Source organism: Protopterus annectens, chromosome 17.part0 (assembly GCF_019279795.1).
Source record: "Protopterus annectens isolate FY-2018-M chromosome 17.part0, PAN1.0, whole genome shotgun sequence".
Lineage (NCBI taxonomy): Eukaryota > Metazoa > Chordata > Ceratodontiformes > Protopteridae > Protopterus > Protopterus annectens.
In genome coordinates this window covers 727,795,517-727,818,552 of record NC_056751.1, presented here as the reverse complement: position 1 = coordinate 727,818,552, position 23,036 = coordinate 727,795,517, and positions in this window count along the sequence as shown.

Below are 23,036 nucleotides of genomic sequence, written 5' to 3'. Positions count from 1 at the left end.
CTACAAATCACAGCACTTATCACACACACCACAGCTGAAGCTTGTTTTATACATGACTGCAGTCGAACTACTTGTGGAGTACATAAACTAGGCTTGTGTTGAACAGCATGTGTGGCATGCAGAGTGACATTGCTTCTTACTGTTATCTGCATATAGTAGCCTAGCAGTCAGATAACTATTTATCCTAGCTATGTGGCTACAGTAGCCATTTTGGCCATATGCGGTTGTTTGCGTTTGGATGGGCAAGCCTGTGGGCAAACACAATGTGCCCTGTTAATGCCTGTGTAGACAACATTATACATTACACCACCTTTTCAGCTGTTTAGTGTATGTGTGGTGACATCCAGCAGGCATAGGGGGTTGTAAGTAAGTGCATTATCTAGTGCTGAGCCTTTACATTTGGTCCTTTAAGCAACATTATATATGTGTCATAGTGCAACTTTAATCACCGTAATCTGGGTATGTAGGACAACACAGACATACACACACATATAAATGTATATATTTATGTATATAACAGGGACATATATATAAATGAAGGTGTGTGTGTGTGTGTGTGTGTGTGTGTGTGTAATATATATGTGTTATGTAGATATAGGGGAAAAGACATATATGCATGTTTTATATGTATATATATCTATCCATCTATCTCTCTATATAATATATATATATATATATATATATATATATATATATATATATATATATAGCCTGTTTCTACACTGCTGCACTTCACTCAAATTGGCTATTACTTTTTAAAGCTGTCTGATGTAATCAATATGTGACAGAGGTTAATGATATTACACCACACACAGACTGATAGTCTGTAAAACACAAAGTAATAATACCTCACATTCAAAAGAAGTAGATATGTCTAGATTAGAGCCATGAACACTATCACACAAGCTAATTGGTCTAGTCCTTTCAGCCACACAAGTAGCTTAATAGACAGGGGTCATTCATCACATAGTCACCTGCATAAATATGCACATTGTTATTCCTGCATTAAGTAAGACATACAATGTATGATCAATTTCTATGTTACTCTCCTGAGACTGCATAGAATGCTGTTATACCATTGATAAGTTACTGTTACAGCAATTACAGGGGAAACTGCTGAGTTGGGGGTGGGGGAACAACACCACATGTTCTGCTGGAATACACAATAGTCCGACTATCATGTAACCCCACTGTCTAACATCTTTATTAACTAATGTACCAGTAATCTGTTGCAGTACGACTGCATGAATATTCCATGCATGAGGCCTAGTGAATAGTAATAGAAACATGATAGTGGAATGGGTACCTGTAGTCCCATGTGGATGTTATTTCTTACTTGCATAATGTACCAGATCCATACATACAATGCCATAGCATAATAATTCTTATGAGTACTGGGTAGGTTACGGACTTACCTTGCAAATTCTGCAAGTGACACAACTATAGTGCAGGGCTGACTCTGTCAGATGCAAGCAGTACACAGCCAATACATGGTTAGGTACAGGTTGTGTGGGTTGCCTAACATCAGTTTTAATATAATATATGTTAGTAGAAATAAGATGTCAGTCCCTAGGTCCCTAGGTTGTCAGTGAATGTGCTATGCGTTGCGTCTTAGCCAAAGCCATGGCATACTGAGCACGCCTATGTCTGCATACAGGGACATCATCAGGGGGTCCTCCTCTGAATCCTTCTGTGGCTGTGGTTGTGGTGACCTAGGCACTGGTGGGAGGCTGTGTATCCCTTTCCTTTGCTGATTCTGCTGCAGCTGTTTCTGCAGGATCATATTGTGTACCATAGTACATACCGTGAATATATGTGCACATGTGGCTGGAGAATACAGCAGGGCTCTACCAGATATATCTAGGCATGAATCATGACTTCTGAAGCCCAAGCACATGCTCTATGATATTCCTAGTTTGTGCGCGTGCCTCATTATGGCATTCTTCTGTGGATGTGTTTGCATTTCTGATGGGTGTCATCATCCATTGTTCCAGGGCATAGCCAGTATCAATCAGTAAATGGCCATGTGGGATGTCCCCTAGCAAACATCTGGGACAGCTGTGATGTATGCCAGATATGGGAGCTGTGATAACTGCCAGGGCTGTCAGCACACACATTAAGGATAATCCCCTGGCCATTGCACATGATCTGGCAGTTGATGGAGTGGTAGCCCTTGCGGTTGATGTAGATTCTACCCTGCTCACCAGGTGGTGCCTTGATGTGTACATGAGTGCAATCTATGGCACCCAGTACTTCAGGGTAGTGTACTACATGGTAGAACTGTTGTATATTGCTGGCCCTCATCTCAGGGGAGAACGGAAAATATATGTGCTCACTGGCATGTGGTAGCATAACATCCAAGAAATGGTGGATTATCCTGGATACAGATGCCTGTGACACCTCCATCATGTCCCCAGTTGGTCTTTGAAAATTACCTGTAGCTAGTATCCTAAGGGCTACACTTACCTTTGTTTGCTCTGGGATGGGTTCCCCTCTGTTGGCTCTGGCTCTGAGTTGAGGGTGGCAGAGCTCAGTGAGTGCTTGAAATGTCCCTGTCCACCCTGTAGTACTCTACAATCTCCAGCTCATGTAGCTCCTGGAAGGTTACCCTGGGCCTGAATACTTTTCTCCTTCTCAGCCTAGGCCTATTGTCAGCAGCACCAGCATCACTGACTTTAGCATCTAGCACATACAGATGTAGCAGATCTGCAGCAGCCCCTACCATTATCTCAGTTAAAATTCCCAAGTCTATACTCCAATGGTCCAGAGTATGGGGGAAAATCAAAATGTAGGGTGTATGCATACTTTATACTGATCTGCTGTAGGCCCACCATGTGTAATTGGCTAATTCTTATGCATTTCACCTGCCTAGATTGTAATTGACATAATTTAATGGCCCTACTTTATTATGAGATGAGGCGCTATGCAACATACAGCATAGCTTATACAAAAGTCAAAATCAAAAATTGAATATATCCAGTTTTAATTACTTGCTGCCTACATTATTACTGTGACCTGGGTGGTCTTTCTGCACGAACATGTTCAGCTATGCAGCGGACAGCGCAAACACGTGCACTGCAAATTAAAAAATCCTAAAATAAATGGGACACCCCCCCTACTGGCATTCACATCCAGTGGAAATATCAGCATGCCGTGGGAGCCTACACAAAGTGGATATGCGGACACTCTTACTCTTTTTTGCTGTTTAAGACATCCATCTCATTTGTATACATATCCATGCTGACAGCCTGGAAATTACATGGTTTATAGTTGTATGAACTGGGCAATAGTTCCAATGCACCATTGTATGGACTCAGTGCAACATCCTATAATAGATTTCTAACAAATATTATAAAATGCTTTTTTTTCTTCTTTTTTTTTAATTTTTCAATTAAACATGTTTGCGCACTATGGCACATAGAGCACACATGCTGAAATTATTACAAAAAATATAATTAATTTATTTTAACTTATTCTCTTCCTCTTTCATACATCCACAATATTAGTTTTGCACATATCTGTATGTGGGATAACATTTTCAGGGGAGGTATGTCCATATTTGTGGAGTTTTATATTCCCTTCTGTCTGTGTAGACTTCTGTATGCAAACAACATTCCACATGCACTATGGACACTGACACGGAGCCTACACAGATGCCTTTCTGCTTGTTGGATCACTCAACCTGCCTTATTTGATACGATTCACCTACTTATGAGGTAATTTGCATTCCACAGAATTTTCCATTTGCATGTGTGAGCATGCTGCTAAGAAGAGCTTACGGAATCTGAAAATGTTCATGCTCGTGTATGCATCGCACCATGATGTAAATACAAAAAAATTGTGTAGGCTTTACTGAATTGCCCTAGTATTTTTCTGTTATCAGTGATGTGTGTTGTTATGGTTAGATGTTTTAGATGTTTGAAATCTATAGCAGCCTCTGAGCATCGTAGACCATAAAAGTGATATTTTTCCTGTTTTCCGTCCTTAACTTATGTGCAGTAGTGTAATATATGAAGCATCACGGTGGACTTATTGCCAAGCTACTGGAGATGTCCTCACTGACACCATATTTTATTTAGCTAATTTAGGGGCAGCTGGGCAGAAAGGGAACTGCACGGCCTTATACCTGACATTGCTAATCCCATAGAGAACATAGAATCATCATCTTCTTTCGGCTGTTCTCGTTAGGGGTCACCACAGTGGATCATCCATTTCCATTTCTTCCTGTCCTCTGCATCTTGCTCTGTCACACCAACGACCTGCATGTCCTCTCTCACCACATCCATAAACCTTATCTTATGCCTTCCTCTTTTGCTCTTACCTGGCAGCTTCATCCTTAGCATCTTTTTCTCAATATACTCAGCATCCCTCCTCAGCACATATCCAAACCAAGGTAATCTTGCCTCTCTGGCTTTGTCTCCAAACCTTCCAACCTGGGCTGACCCTCTAATATACTTATTCCTAATCCTGTCCACCCTCGTCACACCCATTGCAAATCTTAACATCTTTAACTCTGCCACATCCAGCTCTAACTCCTGCCTTTTGTCAATGCCACTGTCTCCAACCCATATAACATAGCTGGTCTCATTACCCTCTTGTAGGCCTTCCCTTTCACTCTTACTGGTACTCGTCTGTCACAAATCACTCCTGACACTCTTCTCCACCCACTCCATCCTGTCTGTACTCTCCTCTTCACCTCTCTTCCATGCTCACCATTACTCTGAACTATCGATCCCAAGTAGTTAAACTCATCCACCTTCGCCACCTCTACTCCCTGCATCCTCACCATTCCTCTATCCTCCCTCTCATTCACACACACAGATTCTGTCTTAGTCCTGCTGACCTTCATTCCTCTTCTCTCTAGAGCATATCTCAATCTCTCCAGGGTCTCCTCCCCCTGTTCCCTACTCTCACTGCAGATCACAATGTCATCTGCAAACATCATAGTCCACGGGGACTCCTGTCTGATCTCGTCTGTCAACCTGTCCATCACCATTGCAAATAAGAAAGGGCTCAAAGAACATAGAATAATGTGAATTATTTATTTATTTATATATTTGACATTTGTATACTGGGAAAGTCCGACTGGGCCAGAAAGTGCCCATTTATACTGGAAGCCTGGGGAGAAAAGCTCCACGATCACAGTCTTTCAAAAATCAGTTAGAGCTATTTTAAATCACAACATATCATGTTACACGACAAACAATAGGAGTGAAAAAATGTTGTAGTGAGAAATATTGTTATATTTGTTTTAGATGCACAACAGCTAGACAAGTTGTCTTCATTTGGGTTATAGCTGGTACATCGCTCATTTATCTCAGTAGGACATGAGAAGATTCAGATGGTGGCACGTTGTGACATTACTTAACTATTTTATTTATTTATTTATTGTTTACTATTTGGTCACTGGGTAAGTGGACTAGTGTGTTGACTGTTTTCAGCCACAAGCCAAGCTCAAAAAGAAGAAGATACATCACAGTCTTTCAACAAACAGTATTATATGCAAAATGAGTACACAGCAACATTCAAACCATAGCAAGAATGAATGCAGATAGAGTCACATTAAAAAAATAAAGAGTGCATTTAAAAAAAAAAGATATAAAAAAATGCAAGCTAAGATGTGCGTAAAATACAGTCCAATCATACATATAATACATAATCTCCTATGTACATGTGAAATATTTGCATATAAGATGCTACTTTAAGAAGCAGAGAAAGGTTTATCAACTGTATTCTAGTATTCATGATATGGGTTATGTTACCGAACCATTGTCATGGTAGCAGTTGGAGGTAGATTCAGCCAGATGCATAGCTAGTTCAACCAGCACCCTGTGCCATTACAATGAGCCAGTGACCCACCCCCCACAACTCTTTAAGTGAAGAGCAAAAAAAAAAAATGAAAAGCACTTCACGGTATTAAGCCAATCACTACATTGGTAGTGACTGGCTTATAACAGATCCATTACCCCGCAGCTCTTCCACTGAACCAAAAAAAATGTACGTTCCTTCTACTGGCACACTAATCAGGATGCACAATACTCCCCACCGCCTGATCATTCATGTCCTGTTTCTGTGCCCAGTGCTCAGGTTTTAGTTAAAAAATGAATTTTATTTTATTTTATTTATTTATTTATTTATTTACTTATTTTACTTTTAAACTGTAGCAAACATGGAACAGTACAGAACTTGGGTCTAATTGTAAATGCAACAGCAAACTGATCACCCCCCCTCCAACACTTTGTGCCCAATGCACTTGCCCCTCTCACCCTACACTAGCTACTGGATTCAGTAAAGGGATGCTCTTTAACTTATTCCCAACAAGGTAGCTCTGGAAGTTTGCACTGTAAGTTCCAATGAGGGGAGCCTATGCTTTTTGATAGAAAGAAGTTATGTTGTCACATTTCAAACAAATGTTCTTATCTCTGGAAATATATGGGGTTACTAAAGAAGTGTCAATGGTAAACTCTTCAACACTGACTAGTTTTATACTGGTAGTATTCTTTAGGTTCTAGGTCTTAAACTGAATTTTATAAGTCACAGTAAACATAGTAACTGCTACGTTTGTAATATTTTATAAACAACTTGCAACATTTCAGCAACCACTCAAGTTGCACACATACTGTCAGCAGCATTTTATTCATCCAGCTGAGAGCATTCATACCTGACTAAGCATTTTGTCTATGCTATTTGCTTATTGAGATATTCAGAAGAACATGACATTTATGATAATATAAATAAATATTATATAAACAACAATGAATATTAGGTCATATATCAATACAGCTGTGTTTGCCATCATGTAAACTTTAAGATGATCCCTGGGATTCAATAAACTCCAGGCAGGAATAGTGCTATTCCTGCATGGAGTGGTTCATGTTCATTTAGCCTTAGCTTTAACAAGACAGGGTGCTTTACATATTCATGAAAGTGCACTGTTGTTATGGCTAAATGGACATGAAGAGTGAACAAGTGCAAGGGGTGTGTCTAAGCAGTGCACGCACATCCAACACACCCCCTGCACTGAGAAAGTGGCATACGGCACTTTTTAAAAGTATTTCAGTGTCCACAGACACTGAAATGAAATAAAATGACCATTTCGGTGTCTGCAGATACTGAAATAGCTAGGGTAGCAAGAAACAATGCAAGGGGTATGTGACAGGTTCTGTCACCACCCCCTGCATTGTAAAAGTGCTGTAGAGCTATAGCCATCAACTGTATAGGTTTCTGCAGAATGCCCAGATGCCTGCCTCACATACATCTCACCCTCCGAGAGCAATAAAGCAATACAAAGCCATAAGTAATGGCAGGGCAAACCCACAAAAATAGGGACACATTTTAAATATTGCACTGACAAACCTGAAAGCTGATTGAATAAAAGGTTTGGAGTAGCACTAACTTCCTGCATGGTATGAAGACTGAAACACAAATGTCTGCCATGTGAAAGTGCCATATGGACAAAACCCTCAACTGTACAGGTGTCTGCAGAATGCCTAGATGCCTGCCTCACATACCTGTTAACCTCCTAGGGTAACAATGCTGTACAAGGCCAAAAATAAATAAAAATATTTTTTTTCCATACTAACTTATGTTTAAGCATAGCTGAGTGGGTGTGCGTGTTATGGCCCTCTGCCCAGCATTGCTTAAACACCCCAGAGGAGATAAATAAAAATATACAGATAAAATCCTAACACCAGGATAGCATAGTGGTTACTGTCCTGGCTTTGTATGCAGGTGTTCATGGCTTGAGCACCAAGACAGGCACTTTATTCCTTACATAGGAAAGCAGTGTTAAAAATATTTTTTTCTTGAAAATGATGTAGTAAGTGATATTTGTTAACCAGGGTGGTGTAGCTGGTCTAAAATGGAAGTGTGAGTGCATATAATGTGAAACCACCCATGTATACACAAGTGTTCCATACAGTCATAAAGTATAGTCACACCTCTTGGTAATGTAATGAAAGCACATAGAGAGACATCATGTAAAGTAAATCATATACAGTTACTAAATTAATTCATTATTTTAATATAGCTAAAAATTAAAAGTAAGCAATGATTAGCAGTGCTCAGCTATGCTTAGCCAGTTTAAGCAATGCTTAGATGTGAATGTTAAGCAACAGTCAGCTCAGCTAAGCAGATTTGGGCACCGTTAAGCAGTGCTCAACAATATCCCCTTTAAGCATTGCTAAAATTGGCCTACCGGGTTTGCGCACCACTAAGCTGTGCTCAACATTTTCAAAATTGACCAATGATGGCAAAGGGTGGGAATATGGCCTTATTTAAATATCTGAAATAAACATGTATAACACAAACTGTTGTGTTTATTCTGGTATGTTGTTGTAGACTTAGAATGGAGCTGTAAAATAAGATATAAATGCCCCGTGTTAACCTTTGCTTTCCAAATTGTAGTAATTCAAAGGATTAATGCACAATGCAATAACTATCTGTCATGCATGCATCACAGAATTACAAGTTCAGACTGTCTAAACAAGAGACTAATAGGCAGAAACCAGTAAAACAAAAAACAGCAGTTCCCCAGTAGCTTAGTGTGATGAGAAATAGCTTAGTTGTTATTTTGCACACCCAGACACAGTTCGAATCCAGGGAGTGGTACTAAGATGTGTGCATATCTACACACAAGGCATCAGGAATATATGTAAAAAACAGTCAGGTAGCATTAACATATATTTTCTCCACAGATTTTACAGGTAAGGAAATGTTGGTTGTAGCAGTATGAAGGGTATACTAATAAACTGTGTACAGCTGTTCAACTGTCCCACCACATGCCTGCAAATGACAGCAGGATAGGTACATACAACATGCACACTTCCTGATACATGTCTCTTAAATGTCACACTGTCATGGCTGGTGGACACTGCTGCCAATAACCCTGGACACAGATAGGAAACCAGTTGAAGTATGCCAGTAGCACACTCACATAACAGCAGTTCAGGGTACCCCTTCTGTGCCAGATATGTAACCCTGACATGTATGAGTCCCCTCTAGTCATGTACCCAGAGTTGTCACAGTTTGCCCCATACCATTCCAGGCTGACAGTTTAATGGGTATGTTTGTACTACAGAGGCTATGGGCCATAGGTCGATGTAAAGTGAGGGCAGACCCATAGAGTACTGAGCAGTACTGTTTTGGAAAATAGAATTATAAACAGGTGTTAATGGACTTTTTGTCTCTCCCCCACCCCTCATCTGCATCAATAATTATTATTCATATACTATGGGTATGTTGTTCTCCAAACCTAATGTTGGGACTTGTGATCTATTATTGTTCATATATTTGATTGGTTGCAATTTAACATACCTTATTCAAATACCATTGTTAGTGGCCTGTTGCCATTGATGCTACTGGCATACTGTTATGATGCATACTGTTGTTCCATTTATACATGTGTTCTGTTTGCTATGCAACTGTTTCAAATCTGTTTTATGGGGTTAATTGGAACATCCATGCATGCTGTTATAGTTAACTTTGAAATGTGTTGTTCATGACTAACCATCATATTTTGTAAAACCTCAACACCATAGCACATTTGGGAAGGCACATCCTGGTGGATCTGCCTGTCCCTCCTCATCTGGCCATGGCACCAGGCCCCAGCATGTCTGGGACCCAACCCGTGACTTCCTCATCCATTGGTCCTGCACCACCTTTGAGTGGAACCCCCTCAGGGGATGGGGCTTGTCCCCCCGGGAGCGGGCATGGACAGGAGCCTGTCATCCGCAGGCAGTTCTGGGGTATGGTGCACAGCGTCATCTGAACAGAGTTGGAAGACCGGCTGCACCAGATGGAGTGCCACCTGGCACACCTCAAGAGGCAGGCTGCCCCTCCTGTCCAGCCCCCAGCACAGCCATCTTCGGGGCCTTGAAGGTGCAGTGGTGACTGCCCATGGGTGGGGACCTCAGTCCCACTGTATCAATTTGGGGGCTCATGGGCTTCGGATTCCCAACAACTCTCCCCATCAAAGGTGTTTACCCCACTCATGTTGTCATATACTGCCCCTGTCTGCTGTCATGTCTGTCTTGTCTGTCTCCCTTCCCAACCTACCTCCCCAGAAGTACCTACAATCCTTCCCCAACATACCACTCTCAGATTTAAAAAATAAAAGGGCATCTTTTCCCCCAAAAAATATCGCCCATACATAGCTGTCCATTTTACATACATGTCCACTGGACAGATGTAATCTGGTCCAACTGGCTTAACACATTTCTGTTGTCCTCATCCCTCTCTCTGGGATTTGAGTGTCTAAATTCACCTCCAGACTCTGCACAAATGTACAGTTGTTGCTGTATAAGAAATGGAAAGCTATGGACCTTTCCTACACACATCCTGCACATCCCTAGCAACCTTTCATATTGTTTTCCCTCTGCATGCCCCTTTTTCACCACTTTCCTTTCACCCCTTTTTCTTTTCTTTTAAAGAAATTAGCATGGGTGTAAGCAGGAGTAAGTGCCGCTAAGTGAACCCAAAACAGACTAACTGTGTTTTGGCATTGCTTAGCATCATGCAAAATCCCACTTTAATCATTCTGTCTTCATCAAATAGATGGCTGTTGCAGGTCTCGAACCAAGGACTCTGTACACTATAGTTAGAGCACTGTACCACTATACCATTTGAGCTGTAGGAATTGCTTTTGCTTTTTCAAACATATCATGCAATAGAGGCATTCAGCATTGGGGAAAAAGCTCTGTGGAATCAGTCATGTTTTGTATATATAAATATACACACATATATATGTATGGTGATACATATATATGAAAAAAGTATATACATTATATATATATATATATATATATATATATATATATATATATATATATATATGTGTGTGTGTGTGTGTGTGTGTGTGTGTGTGTGTATAACACGCAGTGCAGTCATACCTCAGAATCATAACTTTCAACCTTAGTGCAGGAAATCTGGACAAAGTCCATCAAAATGGGGGACAATGGGCCACAAATAGGGACATATTTTAAATATCACCTTATAAACTTATACAGATGCTACAGTAACAGGGTTTGTTTCAGCATACATCTTCTGAAGGATATGAAGTCTGAAACGGAAATGTATATGTCATTATTTACTGACATAACTCCTCAGATCATCACAGTGATTTACCAGACACATACAAATAATTAGTGGAACAGACCAAAAAATTGAGCCATACATCTGGACATCCTGTGCAATGTTTGGCAGTTGACAGGTGTGCTCAGAACCTCTTAGTGCAATAAATCTGGACCAAGCCTGACAAAGTGGGGGGACAAAGGCATGATAATAGGGACACATCTGAAATACGTGAGTAGATAATCTGAGAAGGTTGCTTCAGTAACACCGTCTGTTCTAACATATATTGCCTGAAATATCACAAGTCTGACACTCAATTGCTTCTCATAAGTTAGTGTTTTCAATCCTCACATCATCCCACTGATTTGTCAGAAATACACAACAGTTATGGGGATTAGGCAAAAGATATGAGCCACACAACCAGACAGCCTATGAATATCTGGACATAACATAACATTAGGGAATCTACATTGTGTTGCCAAGTATGTCATCAAACACCGTCCATACTACAGTCAGACCAGCTCAATACCACCCGAAATCAACTTTGTGGACTTACGCATCCATTAGCAAATATAACAGGCACTACAGGGATGTAACAGTAGTGGAAAACAGACACTGGTGTGAAAATGCATACCCACAACCAATTGTACCACAGTCAAAATGATATACCGGTAAAACAACTGAACACTACAGTATAATGACTGTGTGAACAAAAATATCCTGTCTGCCACTCACTCACTACCCCTACATATACTGCCCCAAGTCACAGTGTAGTGGGAATCCTGAGGTGTTACGGGACATGTCACAGTCTGCCCAAACATATACAGTTGATAGACCACCGGAAACTGGAGCAGCATGGACAGTCAGATAGAAAAGGCCCATGACACTCACATGTACCCCCCTCCATACACAGCCCAACTAACATTTACACACTACACTGCTACACAATCCTGACAGTCTCTTAACAATGGCCAGACATAAACAGATGTCTCAGCTGTACAGATTCCCACAGAATATCCAGGCATTAGCCTCATATCTATGGCCTCTTCCTTGTAACGTGTGGGAGTCTGCTACATCACTGGAGTGACAGAAGGAATGAAGGCACTAAATAATGATGTAACATACCTCTGAACCTCTTAGTGTATGACATATGGACAAAGCCTGACATAATTTGGGAACAGAGGCCCAAACACAGGGGCATATTGGAAATACTGCTGTCATCAACTGAGAATGTTGTTGGTGTTACAGGGTTTGTTGTAACATATCTTTTCTGAGGGATACAAAGTCAGAAACACAAATGGATGTTAGCATTTACTGTCTGCAATCCCCAGAGTATCCCACTGATTTGCCAAGGAAAGAAACTTCCTAGGGAATAGACCAAACATAACAGGCAAACCTCTGACCATTTTGCAGATAGCCTTACAGTTGAGAGTTATGCCATCCACATAACACTGTCAGACTTGAAATCATGCAACAAATGCATGTCCAGACAAACCCTGTTAAACTAGCATTATTCCAACTGTATAACAGCAATACTTACATTCTGTACCTAAGTCTGGAACCTTCTCCTCCAATTAGTTGGGCTGTCTCCACAAGTCTTGTTGTAAGAGAGATTCCCACCTACCCTCTGTGATGCTGTTGTTCACACACCTTCATGATGTCCTCCTCACAGGCAAGGAATAGGGGCAACACCCATATGAAGTACTCAATTAAAAGAGTGTGTTGCCATGCCATTGGCTATTGGAATAACAACACAGCTATTCTGCAAGCAATTAGCAAGTGGGGAACACCAATTGGTGCTCAGGCCATCACCTGCTCATGACCATTACCTACAAAAGGCAAGCTGCTGCCTATGCAAAACAGGTGTAAACCAGAGAGAGAGAGACAGAGAAAGAAAGAAAGACCACAAAACAAACCGAACAAACCAAAACATGACTATTCAGGACTACTTGGAAAAAAAACAGATATGTGAAACAAGTAAGAATGGAATGGAATGCAGCAGGGGGTATGTAACAATGGGAAATAGGAAGTTAAACAAATATGTCTGAACAAGACTTGCTGTACTGATATATTGCTGAACAGTACCTGTGGCCATAGCATTCAGCTCTGTCTGCAGTGAAATAGAGCTCAGGCCTCTGAGTCACCCCAGGAAAGGACAGCTCACATATGACTACTACTGGAGTGTCTATCAAACAATACTGACTAAGACACTGCTAGGCCAGCTACTGGAATGTCATAAATATCCATATGTTACTTGTGAATACAACTATGATACCCATGTCTCACAAATCTAAAAGACCTATACAGGGTATGTGCATAGTAAACTACTGTCGCAGAAGTGTGTGTTGAACTGCATGTGATATACTGAGCTCATATTATTCAACTGTACAGTGTCCTGCTGCACAATAACCACATGTGTGCCTAATATTTGTAGTCATTTACACATAGAGGTGTGTTATGTCTGGCAAACCATTGGTAAATCTGTGAATACTGACATCAGAACATAATAGTATTTCTCAGAATGCAAAGTCTACTGTGCTACCAACTGACTTAAGTATGTTACAGCAATTGTGATACAGTGTCAATATTTTTGGGCCTTTGCCCCCCTCCCCCATTTATGTGTGACGTCATCTAGATGTCCTGCTCTATCAAGTTAAGAGGTATGACTGAACTGCAAGAGTATAAATACAGTGTGTCATACTGACATAGAACAGAAATGTATATCAGGTGTCACCTGTGCACATGTATGTATGAGCAGGTTTAACTGGAAGACAGAAAACAACAGACATGAGTTGCGAGCAGTCAGGTAAATAAGCTGTACATGTTGTACATGTGTAATATGAGTGTTAGTGCATCCAACAGACATATATGTCTACAGCTACTGGTTTTTGCATTGCCCTGACACAGAAATGGGTACTACAATAAGCATGATTATCAGGTTGAAATTGGAGAACTGTCCAACTGTGTTATGATCTCCTGTCCATGCCTCCTACAAACAGCTATAGGATCACCTACATAGCTGTATGGCCTCAGCAATATCTAATTCATAAAACCCACCTCCACCAAGGTAGGGCAATCCCTTTTGTTGGACATCAGCAATACCCAAGCCATGTAGTAGGTCACTGTATAGGCTGTACAGGGTCATGTAGGTGCAAGCACCAACTTGGAAGCATGTCCACCTTTGTCTGAACAAGCATATAAGATCACAGATGACTCATGGTAAGGCTAACTATGAGTAAAAGTTGGACACATCCACTCCACCAAGGCCAATCACAAGACCATCCTCACATATGTCTTCAGTCTCAGAGGCAACAACCCGACCCACCCTGTACTGGTGGTCAATCAAACCACATACACACATGTCATAGCTATAGCCAACTTGCTGCAGACAGGTTCAGTGTAAACATCACACTCCTATTCCCCCTTCAGTATAGGTGGATATGCACAGCAACTGCACCTCTGCCCTCATCATCATGGAGCAGGTCCATAATGCCTACTGAAAGACAACAAAATTAGGTCTCCATGGGACCTGATAACATCCATGTCTGCATCCTACATGAACTCAGGCATGTGCTCCCAGCTCCATTACACACTGCAGTCAAACAAAGCCTAAGCACCATCCACACCCCATCTGCATGGAAGACAGCCACTGTCATCCCTCTGCACAGAAGTGAATGATGAAGAGAGGATTATGCAATTTACTGGCCCTCACTGGGGGGAACATGGCACATAAGGACCAGGAGTGCAATGCAAGCTGATACTGTGCTGATAGCAGACAGAGGTATGATGTGGTTGTGAGTGGTGGCTACTGCTAGTCAGTGTTGATGTGCAGGTTCTGTAAATACCATTGATAAATGTATGAGGTCCTGTGATGTGCTTCACTGTTTATGTCTTACAGGTACAATGCATCGTGCCAGAAATCCTGCTTACACGGAGTCTTAAACTGCAGTTGCAGTTGTGTTTTGTAATGCACAGACGTGCACATCTATGGTGAAGGACAGCAAACTGTGTAGTACTAGAGCTTGTACTGTAAATGTGCAGAAAAGCTGCATTCATCTTGCACCAATGCCACATGTGAGTCTGCTGACAATACCTCTCTCCCACAAAAACATAGGTCCCTCTGGTCTGGATGTGGGACAGCAGCCGGAAGCTGGTAAGTATTGAATTGTCCTGTTGTGGTTTGCCAATACCTAAGGCATGTTAAGGGCATGCATTTTACCATGCACACAACTGTCACTCCTAGCCATATTGCATTATGTGCATGCTCATTTGTGGTGGGGTTAACTGCATTGCATCACAGTGGTCACTACAGGAGCCTATATGGAGGAGATGTAACATTTTCATAGCATACCTCACAGCCTGTCAGTGCGAGAAATCTGGACAGAGACTGACAGAATGGGGACAAAGGCCTGAAAATAGGGACATATTTGAAATATTACTCTTATACAGTGGATATAAAAAGTGTACACACCCCTGTTAAGATGTCAGGTGTTTGTGATATAAAAAAATGAGACTACAATATTTCATTCCACACCTTTTCCCACCTTTAATGTGACCTATAACCTAAACAATTCACTTGAAAAACAAACAAATCTGTCAGGGGACCAGATATGAAGGATACGAAACCTACAGTAAGCTGGATGCATACGTGTGCACACCTGTCAGCTAATACATTGTTGGAGAAGTTTATGATTTAATTACAGCAGTCAGACTGCTTGGGTTTACACCTGCCATCAAGTAAAGAGACTCTGAGTAACACCAAATAATGATCTGCTGTCCTAGTAGGATATTCCTGACATTTACTCAGTTGCATGGTAGAGCAAAAGCCATAGTTTGCAGAGAGCTTACAAAGCATCAAAGGGATCTCAGTGTTGAAAGGTATCAGTCAGGAGTAGGTTACAAAAACATTACCACAGCATTGCATATACCATGGAACACAGAGAAGACAGTCATCAAAAGGTGGAGTAGATATGCGACAACAGTGGTGTTGCAAAGAACTGGATGTCCCCCAAAACTGATTAAAAGACATGACAAAAACTGGTCAGGGAGGCTGCCAGAAGACACTGAAGGAGTTGCAGGAAACTCTGGCAAGTACTGGTTGTGTACTACATGTGACAAAACCTCCCGTATTCTCCATAAGACTGGCCTATGGGGTAGGGTTGGAAAATGGAAGCATTTTCCCACAAAGAAAAACATCCAAGCCTGACTACAAATTGCAAAACATTACATCAAGTTTCCCAAGAGCATGTGTGAAAATGTGTTATAGTGTAATGAGACCAAGGTTCAACTTTTCAGCTACAATTCCAAAAGGTACGATTGGTGCACAAGCAACACTTCACATCACCCGATGACCACCATCACCACAGTAAGGCATGGTGGTGGCAGTGTCCTGTTTTGGGGTTGCTGTCATAAGCTAGAACTGGGGCTTTATTTGAGGTGGAGGGAATTATGAACAGTTCCAAATACCACTCACTTTTGGCCCAACAATGAGTGGCATCTGTCAGAAAACTGAAGCTGTAGAGGGGTTTCACCTTTCTACACAACAATGACCCAAAGCATACATCCAAATCAGTCTAGGAATGGCTCCACCAGAACAGAATCAAGGTTATGGATTGGTCCAGAGAGAGCCGAGAGCAAACTCTGATGGAAAACTGTGGTGTAACCTGAAGAGGGATGAGGACATGAGATGCCCTTGCAATCTGACAGAGCTGGAGTGCTTTAGCAAGGAAAATTGGTCAAATAATGCCAAGCCAAGATGTGCTATGCTTATAGACTCCTACCCAAGAAGACTGACTGCTGTAATTAAATCAAAAGGTGCTTCAACAAAGTATCAGTTTAAGGGTGTGCACAGTTATGCAACCACCCTATTGTACTTATTTCATTTATTATATTTTACACCTAACACATTTGTTTGTTTACCAATTAGTTTGCACAGGTGATATGTCACATTAAAGGTGGGAAATGTTTTGAAATGAATTATTGTGGTCTCATTTTATATATTACAAGAACCTGGCATGTTAATAGGGGTGTGTGCACTTATCATATCCACTGTAAGCTTAGAAAGTTGTAGGTATAACAGGATTTGTTTTAACATACATTTACTGCAGGTTTTGGGGTCTGACACTCAAATGTATATCATTAATTAGTGATGTCAATCCTCAGATCATCTCAGTAATGTGTCAGACAAACACAAGAGTTATGAGGAACAGAGCAAACATATGAGGCAGACATCTACACATTCTGTGTAGATTTGTATGGTTGTGAGGTATGTTCTGTAGGAGTTGCCACTGTGCTATACAGGGGAACAGCAATAATGTGTGCATGGGTGCAGTGTGTGCTAGGTGCAGGGCCATCATCTACTAACACTACTCACGTATTCCAGAGGTGTATATTGTTAGTGACATGGAGTGAAAATGGCTGCACTGAATGATGTTGAAGGCTTGTCCAGAGTGTGTATGTTGTGGTCTGACTGTATGTCATTCATGTCACCATTTGGGTATTGTGAGGTCTGTGTAATGCCTTTGTGCCACCTCACCTGTATGTGTCTGTGTGTCCGTGTGTCCGTGTATGTGTGTGCGAGTGCACATGCACGTGTGTGTGTGTGTGTGTGTGTGTGTGTGTGTGTGTGTGTGTGTGTGTGTGTGTGTGTGTGTGTGTGTATATCAGCCAACCTGACAGGGCAGGTATTAATTTACATATGTTGTCTTCCCCCTCACAGGTGGCGATGGGAGTCGTGGTCCCTCCTGCATGGAACCTGATGTCAGTGTCTCTGCGAACTCTGACAATGATGATAGACATAGTGAGGCACAGGTGGGGTTGTCAGGGGCTGAATTTGTGCCATCAGTTGGCATCCCACTATTGTCCACAACATCCCCACATACAGTCATGTTGCCCACACATACCCTGTCCCCAGTGGCCACAGATAATGAACAGTTGGTGGGTGGTGGCATGGAAAAGGCTAGTGTGGTGACTATGGCAAGTGTGAGTGTAGACACTTGCCATAGCCAGAGTGCAGGCGAGGTCCCACACAGGCAGATGGACAGGGGTGCTCGAAGGAGGACTGCTGCCTATCCAGCCCCTGTCACAAGTTCTGCAGCAGGTGTCACCAGATGCATGCTTTGGGCCATCATGGAGGCACAGGTATGTACTGACCGCAACACCAGACAAATACTCAGGGTCTTGGATGCACATCTTCCTGGTGTCTGTGGCAACCTACATGACCTTGTTGAGGTCACACATGAGAATACTGAGGTCATGAATAGATGGTGGGGTGAGACCGTGGCACTCCTTGACCATGCAATGTCTTTGCTGGAGCAAGTGGTGGGAGATGGGCAGCAGCCACATGGACGTAGGTCAGCACCATGATCAGCTGAGGGTCTATGGGGCTCTGAACCTTCACACTCCTGTAGTGGCAGTACCACCAGCACTAACAAAGGTGGGTGCTTTTCACACCACAATGCAGCAGGCCATGGGCACGTTGCCCTGGCTAGTCCCATTATGGACATGAATCAAGCAGACAGCAGTCACCATTGGGGAGTAGTACTACATCTGGCCTTGTGCCTTGTAGTGCCAGTGAGATGACAGACAGGATCAGTTCACATGTCTGTGGTCAAAGATGAACTGTACACCCTGCCTTGTATGGTCCACAGCTGTCCAACATACCTCTGTGTAGGGCAGCCACATGGCATGACTGTGTGAATACACATACACATCACTATCACAGCCAGGTCACCTCCAGACACACACACACACACACACACACACACACACACACACACACACACACACACACACACACACACACACACACACACACACACACACACACACACACACACACACACACACACACACACACACCACCTCTGCATGGCCCATTCATAGAACACCCATCCAAACACACACACATGATGTCAACTGTATGACCCAGCCTAGGCCTCTGGCAAACCCACACAACACCCTGTGCATATGATGATACCTGTGCCACATTCCTGTCATCTATACCACTGATGCAGGGACATGCTAATATGGTTCTTATGCATAGGGTGAATTAAGTACAGTTTAGCTATGTAATGCTTTGTAAGGTGCTGTCAGCTGGCATTTGTAATGGGTACACTTCAGAGTGTGTGCACCTTTTCAGCCATGATGCATAACTGGTGTTAGTAACGCTGACTGAATGTAGTCTCACATGCTGTATTCTGTTTGTGTTCTAGGTGTCTGTGTGTCAGCAGGATGTGGCCCTGCAGACATTGCCAGTGGTGGGTATGGCAGAGTGGTAACACATCAACCATGTCATAGCTGAGGTACAGCTGTATATGTACGCATTTACCAAGTCAGTGTAACAGTTATTGCATGTGCCACAGAGCTTATAGGGCTGAGGGGTGTATACAGGTAAGTCTATAGTGGTTGGCATCAGCAGCTCCTGTAAAGTGGACAATGGTAAGTGTAGTGGGTGGAACACACCTCAGATTGGTAAAACCCACACCCCCAGAGGATATTGGGTTGACCAAACACACGGAAAATACTGTTCCCATGCACACAGTCACTCACACACACACACACACACACACACACACACACACACACACACACACACACACACACACACACACACACACACACACACACAGGATCATAGTTGCCAGTGTTGGGTTTGGAACCCCTACCCATCTAGTTAGCGGTAGTACAGTGTTATGCAGTTATCACAGGTGGCAGAGAACTAATAGTGTGATGAATGTTCCAAGGTACCTGTAAGGTGAATAAAATCATATGCCCTTGTGAGGTATTTCAATGGAGTGTACTGTGTGGGAAAGGACTCATAATACTGGCACCTATGAGTCTACACACTCACAAGCACTGCTATAACACACACACACACACACACACACACACACACACACACACACACACACACACACACACACACACACACACTTGCCAGTACTAACATTAACAGCCCTGCCTATCATGTTATTCATGCCATACTGTTACACAACTGTTGCAAGTGGCATGGGGCTTATAGGGCTGAAGAGTCCCTATAGATACATCTACAGTAGATGTAAACAGCAGGCTTCATAAAGTGGACCTTGGGATATGTACTGGGAGTACCATGGCCTATAATTGTAAATCATGGCTACCCAATGGATATAGTTCAAACTCAAACACACACACGCACACACACACACACACACACACACACACACACACACACACACACACACACACACACACACACACACACACTTGCCAGGAATGAGTTTAGCACTTCTACCTATCTAGTTATTGCTACTACAGTGTTATGTATTTATTGCATGCACCATGAAGCTTACAGGTTGAAGAGTGTCCCAAGGTAATTTTAAAGTGAACAACATCACCAGGCCTTGTAAGGTATGGCAATGGGAGATGTACTGGGTGAGAATGGACTCAAAATAATTTAACCTACAGTTAAACACACTTACAAACACACATACAGTCATACACACATTTGCCAGGACTGATATTAGAAGCCCTGCCTATCTTGATAGTCAGTCCATACTGTTACATAGTTCCTGTATGTAGCATGGGGCTTATTGGGCTGAAGCATATCAACAGATACCTCTATGGTTAATGAAGACAGCTGGTCTTGTTAAATGGACCTTGGGATGTGTACTGGGAGTACCATGGCCTAAAAATGTAAAATCCACCCCTCCAATGGATATAGTTCTCACTCAAATGCAAACTGGGTGCCATAATCGACTCTCCAGCTGACACAAACATCCTTCAAAAAGGTCTCACAGAGACGGATAACTGGTGCCAGAGCCATGGTCTAAAGCTAAATGCCAAAAAGTGTATAGTCATACCCTTTGGCAAAAACAATGTGCCCACAAATTACCACATAGGTGGTAACCCATTAAGTACAGAGAAAGTAATTAGGGATCTGGGGACGCAAGTTGATAGCAATCTCTCCTTTGACAACCACATTGCCAAAGTGGTTAGAAAGACCTTCTACATAGCCCACCTCATCATGAAAGGATTCACATCTAGATCAAGAGAGGTAATCGTGCCCCTTTATTCATCCCTCATCAGGCCCATCATAGAATACAATGCCCCCTTTGGGATGCACCTTACCCGACACCTGCAGCAATTAGAAAGACCCCAAAAGTACCTCACCAGGAGGATCAAGGGACTCAAACAGATGCCATATGCTGCTCGGTTAAAAAACTCCAGCTCTACTCAGTTGCATACCGCCTACTTCGAGGCGATCTATGCCTGACATATAAAGCTATGTCCAACCCAGAATTAACGGACATGCTCCACCTCAGTAAATCTAAATCCCTTATTGCCACGCAATCGAGGGACTTGAACCTCAGCATAGAAATAAATAGAACATGCTGGAGGGACAAATTCATAACCCAGAGGCTCCCTTCGCTCTGGAATAGAATTCCAATTCATGTTAGGCAGAGCACCTCACTGACTCTCTTCAAGAAGAATCTTGATGAGTGGATGGGGGATCGTAGGTTTGTCCCAGGGATTACTTCCGTGTCACTATTAGACAGAGGCACAGTAAACTAAACTTTAAAAAGGGCACAGTATACTCAAATCAAGGGGTGGCATAAGCCAAACACAATCGGGCTTGGCTTATAAATGCCCCAGGGCAGATAGCCTAGTATGAACCTATGAACCTATGAAACATATACACAGAAAACTGTTATTGCACACACACATACACACATTTGCTAGGACTAAGATTAGAACCCCTACCTATCTAGTTATTACTACTACAGTGTTATGCATTTATTGCATGTGCCATGGAGCTTATTGGGTGAAGAGTGTCCCATGGTTCTTCTAAGGTGAACAACATCACCAGCCATTGTAAAGTATGGCAATGGGCAGTGTACTGGGAGAGTGAGGCCTCAAAATGCTGTATCTTACAAATATACACACTTACAAACACACACATACTCACATTTGCCAGGACTCAGATTAGAACCTGTACCTATCTAGTTATTGGTACTATAGTGTTATGCGGGTACCACACACACCACTGGGCTTATAGGGTGAAGAGCGTCCCAAGGTACCTGTAAAGTGAATAACATCACCAGCCCTTCTAATGTATGGCAATAGGAGGTGTACTGGGTGAGAAGGGCCTCAAACTACTTTTACCTACTTTTTTACATACTGGCAAACACATTTATACACACTAATGCACACACACACTTATGCCAGTACTGAGATCCATAGGTTCATTGGTTCATAGGTGTGTACTAGGTGAATGGCCATGGAGCCTTTACAAGCCTAGCCCATAGGATTACCCTGGCATTGTGCCACCTGATGCTACTCCCCAGTGTGTCTATCAAGTATAGCCACTGGAGTGATCCCTGGGTTGACATTTCTATTCCCCATCTACTCATCCAGATTTATCTTGCAGAGAGCCAGTGAGGTGCTCTGCTTGACATGTATGTGAAGTCTATTCCATAGCTTGGCCCATCTCTGGGTTATGAACCTGTCCCTCCAGCATGTTCTGTTGTCTGTGGAAATAGGGCTGGAGTCTATGGGACATGTGGTGTGGATGGACTGAGTTTCATTAGATGTAGCATCATACAAAACTGGGTCAGACATGGCTTTGAAAGTCAAGCAGAGATCTCCTCTAAGTAGTCAATAGGAGACAGAGAATAGTTGGAGTTATTGGAGTCTATCCATGTAGGACAAGTGTTTAAGGCCTAGAATCCTCTTTGTGAGGTACTTTTGCAGCCGCTCCAGTTGTTGCAGGTGTCTAGTGAGGTACATGCCAAATGGGCCTTTGTACTCAATGACTGGCCTAATGAGGGAAGTGTAGAGGGAGACAATGACGTCTTTCTTTCTGGATGCAACACCCTCAGTAATGAGATGTGCTCCATAGAAGGACTTTCTGACCACAGTGGCACTGTGTTGGTCTACAGAGAGGTCGCTGTCAACCTGTGTTCCCATTTCTCTTATAATGACTTCTG